The sequence below is a fragment of the Glycine max genome, chromosome 3 (genome assembly GCF_000004515.6).
Source record: "Glycine max cultivar Williams 82 chromosome 3, Glycine_max_v4.0, whole genome shotgun sequence".
NCBI classification, from domain to species: Eukaryota; Viridiplantae; Streptophyta; class Magnoliopsida; order Fabales; family Fabaceae; genus Glycine; species Glycine max.
Window position 1 is genome coordinate 21,862,981 of NC_016090.4, and position 21,911 is coordinate 21,884,891.

Consider the following 21,911-nt stretch of genomic DNA (forward strand, 5'->3'; position numbering starts at 1 on the left):
CAAGCTTTTAATTTCAATACAAAGGAGCATGACTTACGCCTAGGAATCTAAGTTTTGGTTTTAAATGTAAAAAGGCATGAATATTAGGACATGTTTGAGAAGTTTTTTATTAGAATTTAAATTGGCTGCCTCATGAGGAATACCTAGCACCTAGGTAGCATGGAAAATACCTTTCAATGGTATGCATATATGTGAATATATATAGCATGGGAATGCCTTGCAAAGTGTGTGAATATATGGCATAAATATACCTTGCAAAGTGTGAATGTATAGCAAATAATGCATTTCAAAAATCTGTATATGTAAGATAGGCAGCGTAAAAAAATGCCTTTCAAAATATGTATATTTGTGGGTAGGTAGCATAAGGAGCCTTTCAAAAAATGTAACCATGGCGAAAATGGCACGAGAATGCTTCCCAAATGAATATATGATGTGGAATTGCCTCTCAAGTGTAGATAGATGGCATGAAAATTCATTTTCAAATAAATGCAAGTGTGTGCATGACGTGAGATTGGCTATCCAATATGCGTATATGTATAAATAAATGTGAATGAAACAACAAAATTTTTTATGTTAATAAAATACTTCAAATGTGCGTAGGTAATTTTTGGTAGCAAAATACTTTGAATATGGACATGTGTAATTTTGGCACAATACCTTGAACATGCATATATGAATTCTTTTTTTTTAAAAAAAAAATATGTGTGGTAACTGGAATGCTTTGAATATCCTTGTATATTGATATAAATAGCAGGATACTTGGCGCGTATGCACGTCGGTAAATGTTCTTCTTTAAGGAGACGTGGGCACAAATTTGTTTCGAAAAGATTAGCATGTCGTTTTTGCTTTAAAATAGCATTTCCTTGTAAACTAACTTTCCAAATGTTTGTCCTCGCAGGAAATGGCTCCGAAAAAGCTTTCCGCAAAGTGATCTAGGAGGGATGCCGCGACTGAAGGGACCAGTACCACTCTCGAGTTTGATAGCCATCGTTTCAGGAGCGCCGAGCATCAGCAGCATTTCGAGGCCATCAAAGGATGGTCGTTCCACTGAGAGAGACGCGTCCAGCTCAGGGACGATGAGTACACCGACTTTCAGGAAGAGATAGCTCGCCGACGTTAGACGTCGCTGGTCACTCCCGTGGCTAAGTTTGACCCAGATATAGTCCGAGAATTTTATGCCAATGCTTGGCCCACAAAAGAGGGAGTGCAAGACATGCGATCATGGGTGAGGGGTCAGTGGATTCCCTTTGATGCAGATGCCCTCAGCCAGTTCCTGAGAGACCCGCTAGTGTTAGAGGAAGGCCAGGAGTGCGAGTTTAGTCAGAGAAGGAATAGGGCCGATGGGTTTGACGATGAGGCCATTGCCCAGTTGTTATGTATACCAGGTCAAGATTTTGCCCGGACCGTTGCAGGGAGGCGGGTGCAGATCATGCGCACCAACATGACTACCCTAACCCAGATATGGATGACGTTGTTGCTCAGCAATGTCCTGCCCAATGATCATAATTCTGACCTTCCTCTGTCGAAGTGTCAGCTGGTGTATGCCATTCTGACATGGATGAGCGTCCATGTGGCTCAGTTGATTGCTGACGCCATCTATTTATTTGCAGGTATGCCACCCACCAAGCACCCTCTAGACCCGGATAAGTCTAACAGAGCCCTGGGATTTCCAGGGTGATGCACCACAGGCCACGGACGCACCATCACCACCTCATCAGGCTGATCCTGCTGGGTCATTAGGCATGGAGCGGTATCTACAGCACTTGGTCCGCCAGCAGGCGGCCAACCATCGGGTGCAGGTGCAGATACATGAGTGTCTCTACCAGCTCAGCCTCAGTCAGCAAGGCCAGGGTTTCGCTCCTTTTGCGTGCCCCACTCTAGCTCAGTTTAGGGCTGAGGTCGCATGGCCTGGAGATTGGCCCAAGGCCCAGACGGAGGAGGTACCTGCAGGAGCTCCCGACGATGTAGAGGAGGCCCGCATGGATGAGGAGATGACCGACTTGCTCGGCTTCTTGGGAGGAAGCGGAGCCATGTGACCGAGGTCACCGCATTTTTTTCACATTACTTTTTTTTGATTAGTTTGCTATTAACGTTTTCTATTATTGTCCATATTGTTGTTGACATTACTATTTTTTGTTTTGTTCATATGGTTACAAACATTACTATCATTATTGTTCGTTTCTGTTAGAATTTTTTGGCGTTATGGCTCTCAGTTATTTCGTCACCATTTTTGCGACTTACCATTTCGTGCGTTCTTTTCGTTTACCTTGTGGTTAGACGTAAGTAGGTAGTGTGCACCCCCATCCACACGATCTTTTTAGAGAGAAAAGAAAAAAAGGGAGAGAAAATGAATAAATGTTAATAACTTAAAAAAGGAAAGGAAAAAAGAAAAGAAAAAAGAGCAAGCAAGAAAAGAAAAAGAAGGAAGAAAAAAAGAAAAAAATAATAATAAAAAGTTGTCTAGCTAAAAAACAACATGCTTGTGAAAGGAGATAACTTCCAACTTTTCTTTGAAAAAATTCACTGATCATAACCAGTTTTTGAAAAAAAAATGTGTATACACCTGAAGGGTGAATGCTGTGAAAGTTTTCCCGAACGCCCAAAAATGGACTCGGATGAATGCATAAATTGATAAAAGAACATATTTTGGAAACACTGGGTTGACTAAAGTAGAGAAAATGAATCATGAGCCCTAGCATCACATGACCAAAAATTTTCGACACTTGAGTGTCCACATAGGTGCATGCATGACTAGTTTTGCATAAAATTTCCAAATCACCATTGTTTCATTTGTGTCATGGAAATAATGTGGGACATCCCCTTTTATCCCTGAACCAAATCAATCCCTGACATATGTCATGTCCAGCCATTCTACAAGCCTTGAGCCGAAATCCCAACTTACCATAAACCTTGACCCAGGGTGAGAATGTACATCCTTGCTCTCGAAAGAAAACGAAAAAGGAAAAAAAGAGAGAAAAGGAGAAAGTTCCCAATCAAAAATCGGAAGAAAGCAAAAGAAAGAAAATTCTCGATCAAGGATCGGAAGAAAACAGAAGAAATATGCAGAAAGGTCTTTGGACTAGACAATATTTGAACAATACAGAATTGTCACCAAGTAAACAAGAAAAAGAAAGGAAACCACGACCTAAAGTGGTCCTCTCCCTTTGATTGCCAACCAAAATCCTCTACGCCAGCGACTTTTTCGCCCCGCACTAAACAAAAACAGAAAAGGAAAAGGCCAAAAACATTCAAAGCCAAAATTCCCACAAAAAACACCATCCCCAAGAAATAGTCCTACTGATCCATGATCACGCATGTAATCTTTGATTTGATAGGAAATGATTTGCAAGATCAAGTCATGGCATATCTATGGTTCAAAATTAGGACGAAACACATACCTGTGTGAGATTAATACACTTTGAGTGATTTTCTTCTATTTTTGTTGAACCCAATGTTTCCTCTAAATGGTCATTTAGAAATGAAATGCTAACATCCAAAATCTCATTTGTGGTTATGAGAAGATTTCATCAGCATACTCCCCTTCCCCGGTAGACACATTGTTTTTCATCCGAAAAGCATATGTTGCTCTCATTAGTTGGAAGTTTTCTCTCTTTACTAAAGCATGTTCGCATTTTAGTGAAGAAAACACCGAGACTATTTTTAGTCCCACAAGTTATCCAGAACTACGTAGGTCTGAGTTCCTCATTGAGGATACGTAAGAGCAAGAGCCTTGCTTTTGTCGGCCGCCCCACAATCTCTGTCATACTGACCTTGGAGTCATGTTACAAGCAGAAATACCCAAGCGGTTATCCGTACAAACTTTTTGCTATCTATAAGACTCAAAGCATGATAGCACGCAGAGACTGATGTCGTCTTCTGTGCCTTTTGTCATCCAGAGGCGGCGAGCCCGATCACATGCGGGAACCATTCGGTCCCACACCTTTTTGCTATCTATAAGACTCAAAGCATGATATCACACAGAGACTAACGTCGTCTTCTGCGCCTTTTGTCATCCAGAGGCAGCGGGCCCGATGACATGCGGGAACCATTTGGTCCCGCACTTTTAAAAAAATACTTTTGCTATCTATAAGACTCAAAGCATGATAGCACGCAGAGACAAATGTCGTCTTCTGCGCCTTTTGTCATCCAGAGGCGACAGTCCCAATGACATGCGGGAACCATTTGGTCCCGCACTTTTAAAAAATACTTTTACTATCTATAAGACTCAAAGCACGATAGCACGCAGAGACTAACGTCGTCTTCTGCACCATTTGTCATCTAAAGGCGGCGGGCCCGATGACATGCTGTTATCCGCACGCTCGATGAGTGATAAACACGCAGAGACAAATTCTGCACCCTTTATCGTCCAGGAGCAGCGAGTTGAGTGGTAAACGTGCATAGACGAATTCTGTGCCCTTTGCCATTTAGATTTCGCAAATTTGGTGATAAACGCGCATGGACAAATTATGCGCCCTTTATCATTCAGGAACAGCAAGTTGGGTGGTAAATGTGCAGAGACACATTCTGCGCCCTTTGTCATTCAAATTTCGCAAGTCGAGTGATAAACGCGCATAAACAAATTATGCGCCCTTTGTCATTCGGGGACAGTAAGTCGAGAGGTGGGCGGAGACAAATTAAGGCCATTCCGCACACCTTTTCACCATCCAGAGGCGATCGTGTCCAGTGGCACGCAGAGACAAATTATGGTCATTCTGTGTCTTGCCGCCCAAGCTCGATCATGTCCAACAACACGTAGAGACGAATTATGGTCATTCTGCGTCTTGTATCAACCAAGAGGAACAAATTCGACGGTATCAGGATGATGTGTCGGTACTGATCATTTTCAAATTTTTGCAGGTTCCGCTGGCAAGGAGATTCACTGGCCGAATGGTGTTTCACTCGAACGAAATTAGTGTCTTATCTTTACTTCCCTTTATCTCCAATAAAAGACAAGTAAAGAGGGGCAACTGTCATACCCTAATTTCATCCAGGGACCATCCGTTGTTGGGATGAGACCCTCGTTTGACCACTTCGAGGTACATGGCACCCATCGTTAGGCAATTCGTGAAGTTTCGTAACATGCCGGAAGTCAAAGAAGGCATTGCAGCACAATCCGTGAAGTTCCGTGACATGCCGGAAATTAAAAGGAAGTGTTAGTGTGCAATCCGTAAAGTTCCGTAACGTTCCGGAAGGCAAAAAAGTGATGATTATGTAATCCGTAAGGTTCCGCAACATTACGAAAATAAAACAAGTATCGTTACGAAATTCGTAAGTTTCCGTAACTTTACGATAAAAGAATCACCAAAAAAAGGCAGGGGGTGTATTTAGTAAAAATGGGGGTTCAAATAGTAACCAGGCCTACTTGGGCCTTCCAGGATGTTCCTCCAGAAGGTGGTTGCTTCTGGAGGAAGCAACCTAGCTCGCATGGGCGAGCTGGGTGGCAAGCATCTCCTTCCTTTTCCTATAAATAGGGGAAGGAGGGAAGAACAAAAATGTTCAACCCTCCTGGTATCAGAGATTCACTTAAAATTAGTGAGAAAAATTGTTTCCGTGAAGAAAATCCAAGCTGAGGCGCTTCCGTAACGTTTTCGTGGGTGATTTCGCGAAGATTTTCAACCGTTCTTCGACATTCTTCGTTCGTTCTTCGGTCTTCAACCGGTAAGTTCCCGAAATCGAACTTTTCAATTCATTCTATGTACCCTTAGTGGTCTTCATTTGTTTCACGTGCTTTTATTTTCATTTCATTTACTTTCCGTACCTCCTTTTGACGTACTTTAGTCATTTACTTAAGTCATTTTCTCGCCTAATCAAAAATAAAATAAATTTCCATCGATCATTTGAATTGTAACATCCGTTAATTTCTGTTAAAATGAAATCCGACCATTCGGTCATGCCGTAACTGCGTTGGAAACCAAAAAGAGGTAAAATAATAATATAATAATAAAAAATATCTTTTACTAAAATAAATCAAAAAAATCAATCGGACGTTTTTCTTTGGGATTTCTCTTTCTTAATCAAATCAACTAATAACCAAAGTGAAACTAAGGCTAAAATCAGTGCATAAACCAAACTTTTTGTCATCACCTAAAAAAGCCATTTTCAAAGGTCCAACGCCTCAAAATGGTCTTTTCCGCTTTTATTGGTTAAGTGTAGATTTCTAAAAAGCCTAAAATCAATATGTAACTTTGTTACCTTTTTCAAAAATAAAGAAATCATTAATGGTCCAATGCCTTAATGTTTTCTCACTTTTCAAAAGAATCGAAAGATTGTCTAATGGTCCAACGCCTTAAATGACCTTTCATTCAATAAAACATATCTTGCAAAAAAAAGGATAAAAAATAACTTAACCAAAACGCTTTGTTCACAAAAAAAGGGAAACGCCCTTGTCGACCACAAAAAGATAAAAACATAAAAAAGGCATAAAAAGACATAAGAACGTAAAAAGGGAAAAAAATATAAATTAAAGTCATATTTGCACATTTGATTAAAGGCTGCCGTCTCTTGTGACGGACTCGTGAGGTGCTAATACCTTCCCCGTGCGTAAATACAACTCCCGAACCTTTCACTTAAAGTTCGTAGATCACATCTTTTTCAGTTTTTCCGACGTTTTCCTCAAATAAACGTTGGTGGCGACTCCGCGCGGATTCCTTTCTTGGAACATGCACCCGTGAGTCACGCGTCGCCCTCCCGCCGAAGGGTAGGTTGCGACACCTGAGGATATATCTGGTCTAACACCCGAGAGAGAGATAGAGTTTTCATAGACCTGGTACCTGGTGCTGGACCTATATCCATAGCCCCTTATAGGATGTCTCTTATAGAGTTAGCCGAGCTTAAGAAACAGTTAGAGTTGTTGGAGAAGCGGTTTGTGAGACCCAGTGTATCTCCATGGGGAGCACCAGTGTTGTTAGTAAAGAAGAAAGATGAGACCATGAGGTTATGTGTAGACTACCGCCAGTTGAATAAGGTGACGATTAAGAATAAGTACCATTTGCCTAAAATAGACAACCTTATGGACCAGCTGGTAGGAGATTGTGTGTTTAGCATGATAGACCTTAGGTCAGGTTACCATCAGATCCAAGTGAAGTCTGAGGATATATCGAAGACTGCTTTTAGGACCTGTTATGGTCACTATGAGTATCTAGTCATGCACTTTGGTGTAACTAATGCTCCTGGTGTGTTTATGGACTACATGAATAGAGTCTTTCACCCTTACCTTGATAGTTTTGTGGTAGTATTCATAGATGATATTTTGGTATACTCCAAGACTAGAGAGGAACATGTAGAACACTTGTGGATTGTGCTTCATACCCTTAGGGACCGAAAACTTTATGCTAAGTTGTCCAAGTGTGAGTTTTGGTTAGATAAAGTTTGTTTCCTAGGGCATGTGATATCTCAAGGGGGTCTAGCTGTAGATCCCTCTAAGATAGAAGTCGTTCTTGAGTGGGAGAGTCCTAAATCTGTTTTTGAGATTAGGAGTTTTTTGGGCTTAGCAGGATATTAACAGGGATTCATAGAAGGTTTCTCCAAGTTAGCTTTACCTTTGACTAAAATGACTTGTAAGGGTCAAGCTTTTGTGTGGGATACCCAATGTGACAATAGTTTCCAAACCCTTAAGGAAAAATTGACGACTGCTCCAGTGCTAGTTTTGCATAACCCGAGAGAACCCTTTGAGGTGTATTGTGATGCATCAAAGATGGGTTTAGAAGGAGTTTTGATGCAAAAAGGCCAAGTAGTGGTCTATGCTTGTAGACAACTCAAGACTTATGAGAGGAATTATCCCACCCATGATTTGGAGTTGGCTGTTGTAGTTTTTGCCCTTAAGATGTGGAGGCATTACCTATTTGGCCCCAAGTTTGAGGTGTTTAGTGATCATAACAGCCTTAAGTATTTGTTTAGTCAGAAAGAGCTTAACATGTGTCAAAGGAGATGGTTAGAGTTTCTTAAACATTATAATTTTGAGCTTAGCTACCATCCCAGCAAAGCCAATGTAGTGGCTGGCACCTTGAGTAGGAAATCCCTACATATATTTGCCTTGATGGTTAGCGAGATGGATCTCCTAGAACAATTTAGAGACCTTAGCCTTGCATGTGAGGTTACCCCTAACAGTGTGAGATTAGGAACTTTGAGGATCACTAGTGAGTTACTAGGAGATATCAAGGAGGGCCAGAAGACCGATCCTTTTCAAAGGACTCAGTTAGAAGCTATAGAATAAGGAAGAGATAGTAGTTTCAATGTTGGATTGGATGGAGTCTTGAGACTTCAAGATAGTATTTGTGTTCCCAATGTGCCCGAACATAGGAAGATGATCCTAGAGGAAGGACATAGGAGTAACCTAAGCATCCATCCTTGTGCTACCAAGATGTATCAGGATTTGAAGATGATGTTTTGGTGGCCCAACATGAAGAGGTTAGTGAGTTTGTGTATGCATATTTAGTCTGTCAGAAGGTTAGGATAGAACATCAAAGACCTTTAGGGAAGTTACAACCCTTGGAGATACCCTAGTGGAAGTGGGACAGTATTTCCATGGATTTTGTTGTAGGACTACCTAGGACCCCCAAAGGTTTAGATTCTATTTGGGTTATTGTTGACAGACTGACCAAGTCTGCTCACTTTATTCCAATTAATATTAGATTTTCCTGGGAGAAGTTGACCTCCCTGTATATTAGTGAGATTGTCAGATTACATGGTGTGCCATCTAGCATAGTGTCTGGTAGAGATCCTAGGTTTACCTCTAGATTTTGGGAGAGTCTGAACAAAGCGTTGGGAACCAAGCTTAGACTAAGTTCAGCCTACCACCCTTAGACTGATGGCCAAACTAAACGGACCATTTAGTCGTTGGAGGACCTTTTGAGGGTGTGTGTCTTAGAGCAGAATGGGAGTTGGGAGAGTTTTCTGCCGTTGATAGAGTTCACTTATAACAATAGTTTTCACTCTTACCATTGGTATGACTCCCTATGAAGCTCTGTTTCGTATAAGGTGTAGGACACCCCTATGTTGGCTAGAGCCTGGAGAAGACCTCACCTTAGGACCTGAAGTGGTACAACAAACCACCGAGAAGGTCAAGTTGATCCAAGAAAGGATAAGGACTGCTCAGAGTAGGCAAAAAAGTTATCAGGATAAAAGGAGGAAAGACCTGGAATTCGAGGTTGGTGATCATGTATTCTTGAGAGTCACTCCATGGACTCGGGTTGATCGAGCATTGAAATCCCGAAAACTCGCACCTCGCTTTATCAGTCCTTTCCAAATTCTTAAAATAGTCGAACTGTGGCATACCAAATTGCATTACCCTTGTCTCTTTCTAATCTTCACAATGTCTTTCATGTGTCTCAACTCCATAAGTATATCCATGATCTATCTCATGTGATCAAATTGGATGATGTACAAGTGAAGGAGAACTTGACATATGAAACATTGCCATTGAGGATCGAGGATAGGCGAACAAAGCACCTAAGAAGGAAGGAGATTCCATTGGTCAAGGTGATCTGGGGAGGTGCATCAGGAGAAGATGCCATATGGAAATTAGAGTCAGATACGAGCAGCTTATCCATCCCTGTTTGGGTCAGGTAAATTTTGGGGACGAAATTTCTAAAAGGGTGGGTGATCGAGGCCGTACTCAAATCAAATAAACATTAAAATGCAGTAACTAGGAAGTGATCCTAGGTCGTTTCCCAACGAGCAATGATAAACCAAATGTTCATAACAGATAGTAGGAAAATAGTAACGAATTGAAGGGGGGGGGGTTTATTGTTTTTGTAAATTAAACAGCGAGTCAAATTGAATTAGAAAATATAAAAATTAAAACACGTTGCTTCCCCTTGATTCACAAGCAAGTCTCTTATCCTAGGTTACGAGACTTTATCCTTTATCAGTTCAACCACTTAATCCAACCCTAAATTAAATTACTAAGCGAAATTTAACATAAGGCATCATTATGTGATTAAGCAACACATACACCAATTAATCATAAACGATCATTAAGCATGAACGTAAATTAAGCACAAAGACAATTAATCAAGCACTAAGCATGCATGAATTAATAGCAACAAATACAGAGTAATTAGTGAAGAGGAAAAGCTGATCAGAATTTAATAGTAATAATAGAACCTCAAAGAGAACTGTGCTTGATCCTCAAGAGAAAACAACGCTGGAGACTAAGCCTTCCATTAATCAATAGAGAACGAAACTTTATTGCTAAAACGAAAAGTAACAACTGGAATTGCAAAACGAAAAAGTGTCTAAAAGAATAAGAGAAGCCTAAAACTCCAAATGAAAGAGGAGAGCCTAAACTAGAACCTTGGTGCTATTATATATTTTCAGCCCCAAAGCTTACAAATCTGTTTTAAGTCCAAGCCCTTAAATAAAATCAAATCAAATCTAGATAAGATAAGATAAAACAAGATAAGATCTAGATGAAATAATATCTAGATGAGATCAAATCTAGATAATATCTAGATAAGATAAAATTTTGTAGAATAAAATAGTCTGCCCTCTTCAAGTCCAACCCCAATTATGGATTCAAGCCCAATGCTTCATTAATTCCTGAAATTAGATTAAAAACATCAAATTAGCTGAATGAGCCCAAATAATAAAACTGCCTAATTAATTTGACAATTAAGACTAATCAGTAATTAAAATGGGGCAAAAAGGGTTAAGAAATAGGAGAAAATAATGCCACATCAGTGGGAGAGTTGTAACACCATGAAAATATTACTAATTAAAAATCGATGTTTAATTGTATTTATCGTGTTATTTGACTATATGGTTGACTTGAATGAGTTGAGGTATAACTTGAATTAGTCATGGGTGAATTTCTGATGTGGATGTTGAGATATGTGGAGTTTTGTTGAACTAAGTTGAAATTATGAGATTTCTAATTTTACCTAAACCTATTTCCCTAAAAAATGATACCAGATTCGTTAACTGTTGGATTGTCTTCCAGTTTTGACTGCAGGTTCCTATGACAATTATCCACATTCTGACCATTGGGATTTTGAAAACAACAAATTTGGATGTCTCACTAAGTTCAAAGGGCGCGCTAAGCGCAATTCCAACTCGAGAGGGAATTGCACTGAGTGAGAATTGGCCTGCTGAGTGAGACCTAGTGCAGAGGGAGTTGCGCTAAGCATGAAAAGTGGACTCGTGCTTAGTGAGACGAGCTCGCTAAGTGATATCTGCAGATTATAAATATGTTTTTCAGCGTGAAAAACACAATTTTCACTCTCTCCTCCTCTCCAAAATGCCACCTAAACCCTAACACCTCCTTCTCCACCACCCACGACCACCGATGGCTGCCACGAGCCGCCGTTGCTTGCCGTCAAACCCCCACACCAAGAGGAACACTTTAACCGGAGCGAAATCCTCAGAATCCTCGTCAAGGATTCAGTGGAGAAAATTCCCCTAATCCTCTATTTCATACCGTCTCTGAGGTAATCTTGACTTCTAAGCCTTTCTCCTAGTTAGTTTGAGTTCCTCTCAGTGTCTCTTGTGTGTTGGGTATTATAATAGGGTGTTTTTACATTAGTTTGAGTTCCTCTCAAGCGATTAGTCCTTTGAACACTTTTGTATTAGGGAAAGGGAAGAATCAAAAGAATTCTCAGACTGTGTCGTTTTGAATTCTTTGACAAGTGAGAAGGGAGACACAAAAGAATTCAGGCGGTTAGTCCTTTGTTCTTTTGGAAAAGGGAGAAGAGAGACACAAAAAGAATTCAGGCGGTTAGTCCTTGGCGAATTCTTTTTGGCAAAGGGAGAAGAGAAGAAAAGAATGAATAGCACAAGTTTTCAAGGTTTAGAAAACCAGAAAACTTTGGAAAGCTTTTGGTACAAAAAAGAAGAAGAAGTTCAAAGAGATTCAAGGCTTGTAAAGGATTGTATGAATAAGTGTTCAAGATACTTGAAATGCAAAACAAAGCCTTGCTTTTATAGACTCTTCATGCCTGGTCAAGACAACCATTAGAAGAGTTATGACTTTTAGAAAAACTTAAAAACCAATTTGAAGAAGTCAAAAACTATTTGAAGAGTTAGATCTTTTGATTTTATTCAGAAACAATCACTAGTAATTGATTACCAAATCAGTGCAATTGATTACACAAAGCTTTAATGTGAAAAGATGTGACTCTTCACTTTTGAATTTGAATTTCAACGTCCAAAGGCACTGGTAATCGATTACCAAAACATTGTAATCGATAACAACTTTCTGAAATTAATTGGAACGTTGTAAATTCAATTTGAAAACTTTTTCAAAACAATTTTGCTACTGGTAATCGATTACAACAATCTGGTAATCGATTAACAGAGAGTAAAAACTCTTTGGTAAACATGTTTTGAGAAAAATCATGTGCTACTCAATTTTTGAGAAAAACTTTTCATACTTATCTTGATTAAGCCTTCTCTTGAGTCTTGAATCTTGATCTTGATTCTTGAGATCTTGAACCTTGAATCTTGATTCTTGACTCTTAACTTTCCTCTTGAGTCTTGAATTCTTCTCTTGATTCTATCTTGAACTCTTGAATTGTTCTTGATTCTAACTTGATTACTTGGGTTGTTCTTTGATTGATCTTTGAGCTTTTTGTCATCACCTTTGTCATCATCTTTTGTTATCATCAAAACACCTTCGAATCATCTTTGATTCACCATGAAGCTTTGCTTCTACAAAACTATTATGGTCTGAAGACTTGTGGAGTGTGAACCTCAGGCATGAACTATACATGTATGTATATGCTGAATGCGACTTACTAATGATACTATTATTGTTGATATTAATTGATGTGAGACGATATTGTCATTGATGATTATGTTGATATGAGTTGATGTTGTTATTGATGATTATGTTAATATGATATGATGTTGATGTTGTTGATAACGTCATTGAAATGAGATGAGACAATGTTGATGTAGATAATGATATTGAGGTGAGATGTTGATGATGTTGAAAATGTCATTGTGATGATGTATGTTGTGTATGTACATGGGGGGTGCAGTGACCTTGTTGAATATCCTTGGTGAGGAAAATAGAGCGGTTAAAGAGTTTTAAGCATCTCTGGAGGGGGATGACTTAGAATCTTTAATTATCCGCGGTCAGTGCATTGATGGTGCCCATGTTTCATACGTTGTGTATTGTGTATGTACATGGGGGGTGCACTGACCTTGTTGGATATCCCTAGTAGGGGAAATAGAGTGGTTAAAGAGTTTTAAGCATCTCTGGAGGGGGATGGCTTAGGATCTTTAATTATCCCCGGTCAGTGCATTGATGGTGCCCATGTTTCATACTTCATATGACATGGAAATAGTATAAACTTTGTCAGTAAGTACTTGTAGTTTCTCATTAGGAGGAATACTTGTACTCGGGGGCATGTCACTCGGTCTGGAACTCCCTTGAGACTCAGGTTGATTACCGTGGGGAGGGGGGGAGAGTTTCTTGTGCATGACCGGGTGACCTCGACACTTACTGCCTAGTTTTCCTAAGTGAGAGTTGTTGGATCAAGTGGCCTCGGAATAATTAAGAAGGGGGGGTTGAATTAATTATTAATGTACCTTGACTATAAAAATCTATCCTTCTTAATGTTACTAGATTTAATTGGCTTTTACTATAATGTTAAGAAAGTAAAGAACAAAAATAGTAACTTAACCAAAAGTAAAAGTGATAATTAAAGTTCACAGTGGAAATTAAAGAGTGTAGGGAAGAAGAAGACAAACACAAGAGTTCTATACTAGTTCGGCAGCAACCCATGCCTACATCCAGTCCCCAAGCGACCTGCGGTCCTTGAGATTTCTTTCAACCTTGTAAAATCCTCTACAAGCAAAGATCCATAAGGGATGTACCCTCCCTTGTTCTCTTTGAACAACCTAGTGGATGTACCCTCCACTTGAACTGATCAACAAGAGATGTACCCTCTCTTGTTCTCAGTTACAATAACCCAAGTAGATGTACCCTCTACTTGTACCACAAAGGATGTACCCTCCAATGTGTTAAGACAAAGTTCTCAGGCGGTTAGTCCTTTGAAACTTTGTGAAGGGGAAACAAAAGATATCTCAGGCGGTTAGTCCTTTGAAATCTTTTGTTTAAGGGAAAGGGAAGAATCAAAAGAATTCTCAGACTGTGTCATTTTGAATTCTTTGAGAAGGGAGACACAAAAGAATTTAGGTGGTTAGTCCTTTGTTCTTTTGGAAAAGGGAGAAGAGAGACACAAAAAGAATTCAGGCAGTTAGTCCTTGTTGAATTCTTTTTGGAAAAGGGAGAAGAGAATGAAAAAGATGAATGACACACTTTTGTTTTCTGTGAAAGAACAAGGTTTGGAAACTAGAAAACTTAGAAAGCTTTTGGCAAAGGAAGAAGAAGAAGAAGTTCAAGAAGATGTTCAAAAGTATATCTGAAAAGTTATTGAAATGCAAGTCAAGGTCTTGCTTTTATAGACTCTTCATGTCTGGTCAAGAAAACCATTGGAAGAGTTATAACCTTGAGAAAAACCTGAAAACCATTGGAAGAATTATATCTCTTGAATTTTTATTCAAAACTTGTCACTGGTAATCGATTATCAAAACCATGTAATCGATTACACAACATTTTATGAAAAGATATGACTCTTCACAATTGAATTTTAATTTCAATGTTCATGTCCCAAATGAACCCCCGTGAATTTCCTCAATCATGAAATTCGCCTCTTTGGAATCTACACATCGTAGGAGGGTCATGTCGTGGTTTCGTTTGTACAGGATGGTACCACTCACAAAGAAACCAGTAGCTAGTCTCCTTAACGTTGTTTTGTCATTGTTGGAAATCCCTGGTGGATATTCTTTGTTCTCAACATATTGTTTGATGTCGAAGTACCACGGCTTCCCATCCCGTTCTTCCTCTATCGCACAACAATGCGCTGGCTTGCCCTGAGATCTGAACTCGATGTACGGCAGATCTCTGTGAGGGGCAAGTTGAAACATGGATGCCAGGGTGGCCAATGCATCAGCCATTTGGTTCTCTTCCCGAGGTATGTGGTGGAAAGAAATGTCGTCAAAGAATTAGGCTAACTTCAAGATGTGAGCTTGATAGGGTATCAACTTCGGATCCCTAGTTTCCCATTCTCCTCTCAATAAGCGTATTACCAAAGCCGAGTCTCCATACAATTTGAGCAGCTTTACATCAAAATCAATGGCCGCTTGAATCCCAAGAGCGCACGCTTTATATTCGGCCATATTGTTGGTATAATCGAAACCTAGCCTGGCCGTGAAAGGAATACACTGATCATCCGGGGATACAAGGACTGCCCCTACTCCATGGCCCAAAGCATTAGATGCCTCATCGAAGCAAACAATCCATTTGTCTATGTCCTCATGCGTTCGCTTCTCTTCAAACAGGGCCATGATATCTTCATCCAAGAACTCAGGGTGCATCGGCCGATAATCCTGGAGAGGTTGCTGGGCCAAATAATCTACCAAGGCGCTTCCCTTTACCGCCTTTTGGGTGACGTACACGATATCGAATTCAAATAGTAGTACCTGCCACCTAGCGATTCGTCCTGTGAGGGCCGGTTTCTCAAAGATGTATTTCACGGGATCCATTTTGGAAATAAGCCACGTGGTATGACTGAGCATGTACTACCTAAGCCGATGTGACGCCCATACCAGGGCGCAACACGTCCTTTCCAGCATTGAGTAATTCATCTCACATGAGGTAAACTTCTTGCATAGATAGTAAATGGCCTGTTCCTTTTTCCCAGAATCATCGTGCTGACCCAACACGCACCCCATAGACTCGTCTAACACAGTCATGTACAGGAAAAGAAGTCTTCCTATTATAGGCGGCATGAGCACCGGGGGGTTCGCGAGGCTCTGTTTGATCTTCTCGAAGGCCTCTTGGCAGTCGCTGTTCCACAGGACCTCGAACCTGCTTCTCCGTGCGTCGCTCTGGCATTTCAAGAATGGCCTTCACTTTCTCAGGATCTATCTCTATCCCTTTCTGACTTACGATAAATCCCAGCAACTTCCCCGACTTTACCCCGAAGGTGCACTTGGTTGGGTTTAGCTTCAGTTGGTATTTCCGCAACCTTCCAAACAGCTTACGCAGATTGACGAGGTGTTCGTCCTCAGTCTGAGACTTGGCAATCATGTCATCTACGTAGACCTCTATCTCCTTATGCATCATGTGATGGAACAACGCTACCATGGCACGCTAATAGGTTTCCCCAGCATTTTTCAGCCCGAAGGCCATCACTTTATAACATAACGTTCCCCATAGGGTGACAAAAGTGGTCTTCTCTACATCTTTGGGTGCCATCTTTATTTGATTATACCCCGAGAAACCGTCCATAAACGAGAAAAGGGCGAACTTGGCTGTATTATCTACTAGTATATCAATGTGGCAGGGGAGAATTGTCCTTAGGACTGGCTCGGCTTAAGTCCCAATAGTCTACACACATTCGCACCTTGCCGTCCTTTTTCGGGACCGGGACAATTTTGGCCACCCATTCCGGGTATCGAGCTATAGCTAAGAAACCCGCATCGAACTGTTTTCTCACTTCTTCCTTGATTTTTAAAGACATCTCAGGTCTCATCCTTCGTAGCTTTTGCTTAACTGAGGAAGACCCAGGATTCAATGGCAACTTATGCTGCACAATGTCGGAGTCCAGACCGGGCATGTCTTGGTATGACCACGCAAAGACTTCTTGATATTCTTCAAGAAGGGTTATCAAGCCTTGGCGAATAGGTGCGGTCATACCGGTTCCTACTTTTACTTCTTTCTTTCCCTCTCCGGTCCCTAAGTTCACCAGTTCGGTTTCTTCTTGGCGAGGCTTCATTTCGCGTTCTTCCTGAGCGATCAACCTCTCCAACTCTGGTGAAAGGACGTCCTCTTCCTCTTCTTCGTTCATCGTTTTGCTTACATCTCGGTCGAAATCGATTGTCAAACCCTCATCGTTAGGATCCTCAAAGAATCGACCCTGATATCTATACCAATCAAGACAAAAGAAACAAAAACATGCAAAATGATATGAGAAAAGGTGGGACTGCAAGAACAGATGAAACAAGATCTCTTTGTTTATTTAATAAGGTAGGTTTCACAAAACAAGAGAGAAAGGAAACTATAGCCTCTAATTACATTGAATCAGCGGTATAGACCTCTAACTGGCTTATCATGCGCCAGTTCCCCACTTGGGAATCGGGATGGCATGGCCGCACGAAATTCGGCGGGTCTTGAGGGCACTCCTCTCCTATCGCTGCCACCTCTTCCTCGAACATGATTCCGGCACTGGTGAAACACTGGCTAACATGGCCGGGCCATGTCCTATCCGCCCGAAGTCTTGACGGCGCATTCCTCCTTCCCGGCATCCCGGGTTCATACCCCAACCCATATTTGTATGGGTTTACCCTAATATCGACCACGTCGGCATTCCTGAGGTCGTCCTTGCCTAGACCCATTCTGGGCGCATAACCGTGCTTGAGCATCACCCGTGCCACCATTATGGTCGCATTGTAGAGAGAAGGTAGCAACGGACTTGTTTCCACAGAGGCACAACTCACCACCTCGAAGGATTGGAAAGATGTTTCCAATGATTCTTTCGCCGCTTCTACGTATGGTGCGGAGGAGGGGCGGCTCACCAACATATCCTCTTCGCCTGACACTATCACTAAAAGTCCACCCACCGTGAACTTCAATTTCTGGTGAAGCATCGAAGGGACCACTCCCAGCGCATGAATCCAAGGTCTCCCCAAGAGGCAGCTATAGGCGGGATTTATGTCCATCACTTGAAACACCACATTGCAAGTGTGGGGGCCAATCTGAATGGGAATGTCGATTTCCCCCATCACTTCCCGCCGAGCACCATCAAAGGCTCGTACCACCATCGAACTTGGTTTTAAACGTGACGCACTAAAAGGAAGCTTTTCCAAGGTGGTCTTCGGCATCACATTTAAACTCGAACCATTGTCGATAAGTACCTTTGTGACGACATGGTCCATACATCTCACCGACACATGCAGAGCCTTGTTGTGTCCTCTCCCCTCAATGGGAATCTCTTCTTCCGCAAATGCGATATAGTTATTGGTGGTTATATGATTAACGATGCCTTAAAAACCCTCAACTAAGATATCATGTGCTACGTGGGCATCGTTGAGGACCTTTATCAACAGCGCACGGTGAGGCTCGGAGTTTATGAGTTGTTCAAGCAAAGAGATCCTTGCCGGAGTTTTATTCAGTTGCTCAACTACCTTAAACTCGCTTTGTTGGATGAGGCGAAGGAACTCATGAGCCTCTTCCAAAGTCACCGTCTTTCCTTGAAGACCTTCTTTCTTTTCAGCCCCCTTTACCACCGGAGGATCGACTTCTTTTGAGGGGGTGGCTACGTCTGTGGGCTCTTGGACCATGGGCACTTTCCTCTTGGAGGGCAATTCCGTCGAGTGAGGGGGAGCGAACACCCGGCCACTGCGGGTTACGCCACTGAGGCCGGTGATGTTGGTCACCTTGGCTGACAAGGAGTCAACTTCGGTTGCAACTCTTTCTCCAAAAGCGGGAGGGGTTTACTTCCACGGAACGGCCTTATTGCTTTGATATGCAAACGGCGTTGGCTTGGGCGCTGTCCGGGGGTATATGGGCGTGGAGCCGGTCCCTTTCCTAGTAAAACATGTTACTAGGGCTTTGGGGTTTGGGGGAACCTTCTTTTCTTCCGACTGCATGCAAATATGTGGTCCTTCCCTCCCTCCTTTGGACACTTCAAGCTGCCCCCAGTCCATGAGCCGCTGAAGCAATTCTTCCACCGCAGGACAGGTTTCCATGTCGTGTGACTCCTCGAGGTGAAACAAACATTGGTCCCTTTCGTCTCCGCCACGGGAGACCATGCATGCCGCTTGCAGCGACTGATAGATGAAGCGTCTAGATGTAGCCACATCTTCTAATCTCTTTGCCCCCAACGACCCATGCTCCTCAATGGCGTTTACGCTAGCCCCTCCATGACTGGCTAATGGGTTGGTTTTAACGTTGGGGTCCTCCCCTTGGAATGATAGCCAACCGGCATTAATTAGGTGCTGCACTTTATACTTGAACGGCAGGCAGGAGTCAATGTTGTGTCCGGGAGCTCCACTATGGTATGCACACTTGGCATCCGAGTTGTACCACTTGGGGTATGGTGGCTGGAAGACCTTCCCGGGTATGGCCACCACCAAATGATTTTCCAATAACGAAGGCCATAACTCGGAGTATGCCATGGGAATAGGAGAGAAATCATCTTTCGGGGGTGTGCGCCGTGCATTATTATAGCTCGAGTCAGGAGTTGTATTATTGACTGGCCGGGGAGTGGCTGGAGCTGTGTGTTGGGCAGACGTTCTTTCTGCTACGGGTGGTCCTTTCACTTGAGTTGGGAGGGAGCTCCCGGCTCGGATTGAAAAGTTTGGGGGGTTGGGTTGGTATAAGCTTTGGATATTTTGGGGCGCTTTCATCCATGTTGGGGCGGTGGTGACCGCGTGGGTATCTCCTTCCTTTTTCCTAGCGCCCACCACTGGGGCTCTTCTGTTGTTGTTGGGGGCCACGTTGGAGGCATATTCAAACTTGCCTTTTCTCAGTCCGAACTCAATTCTTTCTCCGGCGAAGACGAGATCCGCAAAGTTAGCTGGCATGTATCCTATCAGCTTTTCATAGTAGAACGTAGGCAACATATCTACCATAATTGTGATCATCTCCCTCTCCGTCATGGGCGGGACGACTTGGGCTGTGAGATCTCTCCACCTATGGGCATATTCTTTAATGGACTCATGTTCTCGCTTGGTCATACTCTGAAGTTGGTTCCGATCGGGAGCCATATCCGTATTGTATTGGTACTGCCTAATGAAGGCAGTTGCCAAGTCTTTCCATGACCGGATCTGAGAAGCTTCCAGATTGGTATACCATGCCACTGCTGCTCCGGCTAAGCTGTCTTGAAAGAAATGCACCAACAGCTTTTCGTCCGCAGAATACGCCCCTATCTTTCGGCAATACATCCGAAGATGCCCTTTTGGACATGTCGTCCCTTTGTGTTTATCAAAATTCGTTACTTTGAACTTTGGAGGGATGACAATGTCAGGTACCAGACACAGGTCCGCTAAATCTGAGAACGGGTAGTTGCTGAGGCCCTCTACCGCTCTTAGCCTCTCTTCAAGTGAATCAATCTTTCCCTTATCTTTTGCAAAGGGAACGAATTCTTTCACGGGTGCGGGTGGAGACAGGACATAGCAGACTATCTTTGGTTGGGGTAATTCATGGGGGGCCGGATCTTTGAGGGGAAGTAGAGAACCTAGACGGGCATCTCCTTCATCATCTTCTTGCAGGGGATAGTCGGCATAAGGAGGAATCTGCCCCTCGAAGGTAGGGGCTTGGCTCAAATCATCCGGAGCAGTACGGGGAGTGAAGTCCGGAGGCAAACCATAAGGGTAGGCTTGAGGACTATACCTCCGACCTAACACCGTCGTGTTTCTATGTCTGCCCAAGTTTATTGCGGGCTGTAGCACCAGTTCCGCTTCCCTAGTTTTATTGGAGGCGGCCGCCGTGGCATTATCTTCAATAGTTTTCTGAAGTTTTAGCATGGCCTCCGTGATAGAAGCCATTTGATCTTTTAAGGCCGATAGGTCGGCCTTCATCTGTTCTTGCACGCCCTCTTCATTATCCAATTTTCTGGATCGAGTGTTATAAGGGTGCCTTTGTGCTTTCTTAGTTATGGTGAGTTCCCTAATGAAACAAACAATGGTGAGTATGCCACCAAAACGTGAATATGCAAATGAATGATCGGAGCACTTGGATCCACCTCAAGGTTTTTAAGATAACGTGATGAGTTCAAAACTTCTCATTTTATAAAAAAGAACAAAGCTTTTATCTAGCCAAGATCATACAAAAGTGTTACAATAGAACCTAACGGTTTCTAATTATATGGGCCATCAAATCTATCATGTGTTGATAGTAATTGATTAGCCCATGAATTTCCTCGGGGGCTGTACACACTTCAGCGATGGCCTTTGCTTTGGCTAGTAGTCGCGGGAGGTCTTGACTTCCATTCAAGGTCAAGGCGAACCTATCCATCCACATAGTCACTTCTTGATGCAATGCATCAATCACCCTCCCTCTTGCTTCCTTTTCGGCGTACACTTGTGCGAAATCCTCTACTAGCTTTTGTTCATGGGTCACAGACTGGTTTAACTCTTCCTTGTACTGCCCTATGATAGCTAGCATGCTTTGCTCCGTGGCTTCCAAGTGTTGAGCCAAACTCCTTTTGGATCTTGAGCAAGCAGTTAACTCTTCCTTTAAGATCATGCCATGCACCCGTGACTAGTCCCTTTCCTCTCTCCGAAGCTTGAGCTCATTGTTGCTACCCCACAAAGCTCCTCGGAATTTATCTCGGCTATGTTCCTCCTTGCGGGCCCTTTTGGTTTTTTGTTCAAGGGCTCTTGTAGTGGCCGTGTTTTCCTCTCGTAACTCGGTGCACTCTTTCCGGATGTTTGTAGCGGCTGACTTGAACTTTTCTTTGGCGAGTCTTGCCTTCCCTAGCTCTAATTTTAGAGCTTGGACTTCTTCATCTTCCTCCGGAGCTTCGAAGTTCTCCTCATTGATAACTTTCAACTTGGAGAGCCAATCTAACCCTCGCGTATGAACTCTTAGCCATCCATGATAACCACCGATGACGCCATTACGGATGCCCCTGAGCTCGTTGTCTTTCCTCAACGGACTTCTCCACGCCTTGTGGATTCTTTGTATAACCTTGAGACTTTGCGTGCCGAAATCTCTCACAAGGAAAGGCGAGAGGCTCTCTTCCATTGGCGCTCCCCTCATGGGGTACCCTAGCTGTCTTATGGCAAGTGCGGGATTATAGTTAATACAACCCCTCGTCCCTATCAACGGAACATTAGGGTAGTCCCCACATGAGAAAAGAACTCCCTCATTTCCTTCCTTCCATCGAGGAAACCAATTG